Here is a 2,028-nt window from a genome sequence, read left to right as displayed (position 1 = left end):
TCCCTAAGGGTAGGTTCATAAAAACTGATGGAGGAGTAAAACAGGCTGGGAAATTGCTTTGGAGAGATTGATTTGAGTGGGTTTGTGCATCTCTATGAATTTACTCCCATGCAGACAAGCTGTCTGGACAGGCAGCATATGGATATTTGGCTCTAAATGTGACTGTCTCCAAACCATTGTACTTTCACCCCTTCACTCCGCGTTCCAGCTGTCTTGCTTGCACAGGAGTCCATTCCTGGTCCGTGCAATTGATTGCAAGGGGGGACAGCCTCTGAGGCCAGGTGTGCCTGCGGCTGTCAGTCAGGAGGAGCCATTCTGGGAAAGCGGCTGTTCGCTGGGGTTGTGTGAGCAAGTGAGGCTGCTGCTTCTGAGACTGCAGTGCTAGGGGAAACCAGAACAGGCTGCAGCTGAGTTAATAGAGAGGCTGGATAATGAGGTGACCCAGGCAGTATCACTTTCATCCTCTCTCTGCCCCGTGTGATCACAGAGCTGGAGTTGCATTGCTCTGATTGGCAGCTCAAAGTGCTGCGCATAAGCAGATTAGGGCTATCAAAGGGCCCTGCGATAAGCTCGTTTTCACTAACGATTTTTGGGCTTGCCATTATGCAAAGAGCATTAAAAGGGGGGAAAAAAGACATTTCCGTTAGCACCGTCTGTCTGGGATTTACTAGCTATGTGGGGTGAGCAGTTGGCACAGCCAGCCAGCCTTTCCTGCAGGGAGGGCGGCAGCGTGCGCAGCAGCCGGGAGCCTGAGATGGCCATTAGAAAGGGAGCTCAGGCTGGGAAGAGCAGCTCTGCTCACTTTTAGAATGACCTTCTCTTTGAGGAAAACTCAGCTTCATTAACATATCAGTCCCAGGCATTCCTCCACCTCGTTAAGTGAGCTAATGGTGTCTTAGAGCTGCAGGATAGACAGGTATGAAAATGGAGAAAGGTTCACATCATGCAGTTATAAATATTTGAACATTGAGAACAAATTCTGAATATGGGGATTTTTATACCTGTTTCAGATAGCTTTTGTATTGATAGGCAAAGGTTGAAGCAACTCTCCTGCCACTTAAATTAATTCCATCAGTGGATGCTCTTATCCTTGAACACGCTTAATCAGAGACAGCTCCATGCATAAATGAGTCCTTCAGAGTCTCACAAGAGTCCAAGTAGGAGAAACGTTTGCTTCTTGGACTCTTCAAGGCAGGCACCTTCCTATGACCTACTCCACATGTTGTCTGCTCACAGGGGATCTCACACCAGTCTGGTTTTAAGGTTATCACTTCACTGGCCAGTGGAGCAGTAGCTGACTGGTTCTGGCATCTATTTACTGAGAGAAATGTGCATAGGTTGGAAGATACTTGGCTTTTGGCTCCAGGAGTACCTTGCTTTGACCAGTGAAACCCTCCTCACATGAAAGGATCTGAGTGTTCTTAGATTTACCCAAGCAGTGACTGGATCTTGGTTTACTTGAGAAGATTTCTGATGGCACTCTATGAGAAGAGTCCTTGGCATTTACTACTGAGCTATTCAGTGAGGGTGGCAAACCACTGGCTGAACAGTCCTAGGACAGTGTGGATCCTTGGGTACTGGGGGGCTCAAAGTCAAGTAGGTCTTTCAGAAGTCTCTGCTTTAGCTTGGCAGAAGTTGTGTGCACAATGCACAACTTCCAGGCAGAAATTCTGTGGTCTGCGCATAGCAACACCTTGTGTTAGGTGATTGGATTGGTCCCGTGTGGCATTAGAACTTCCTAATCTGAGAAGAGTATAGCTCCCAACTTCAAATTGGTGTCCTTCCTCCACTCTTCCATCTGGCTGCCCTGAGAAAGGCTGTTAGATCTTAGAGGCTGACATGTTCAGGTGGGAGGCAAACGGCAGGAGCAGACTCCTTTCCAAAGAGCCTGTCTCCAGGCTCTATTTCTGGCCCTGACAAACCAGTCAAGGGTAAGGTAGGAGGCCCATCATCACTAATGAGTCACTAATGGGCTGAAGAAGGACATTGGTATTGCTGCTGCTGAGGGTTTTTTTGGTACCCCTGCTC

General features: G+C 48.2%; 1 protein-coding gene across 1 annotated transcript in view; it reads left to right on the top strand.

Annotated features, from left to right (window-relative positions):
- Window positions 1-2,028, top strand: part of PTPRF (protein tyrosine phosphatase, receptor type, F) — a 289,331-nt gene that overhangs the window by 221,176 nt on the left and 66,127 nt on the right. The gene's annotated exons all lie outside the window — the stretch shown is intronic.

This window comes from Acanthisitta chloris, unplaced genomic scaffold (assembly GCF_000695815.1).
Source record: "Acanthisitta chloris isolate BGI_N310 unplaced genomic scaffold, ASM69581v1 scaffold18366, whole genome shotgun sequence".
NCBI lineage: Eukaryota > Metazoa > Chordata > Aves > Passeriformes > Acanthisittidae > Acanthisitta > Acanthisitta chloris.
The sequence above is the reverse complement of the archived record's forward strand: the minus strand, read 5'-3'. Positions and strand labels throughout refer to the sequence as shown.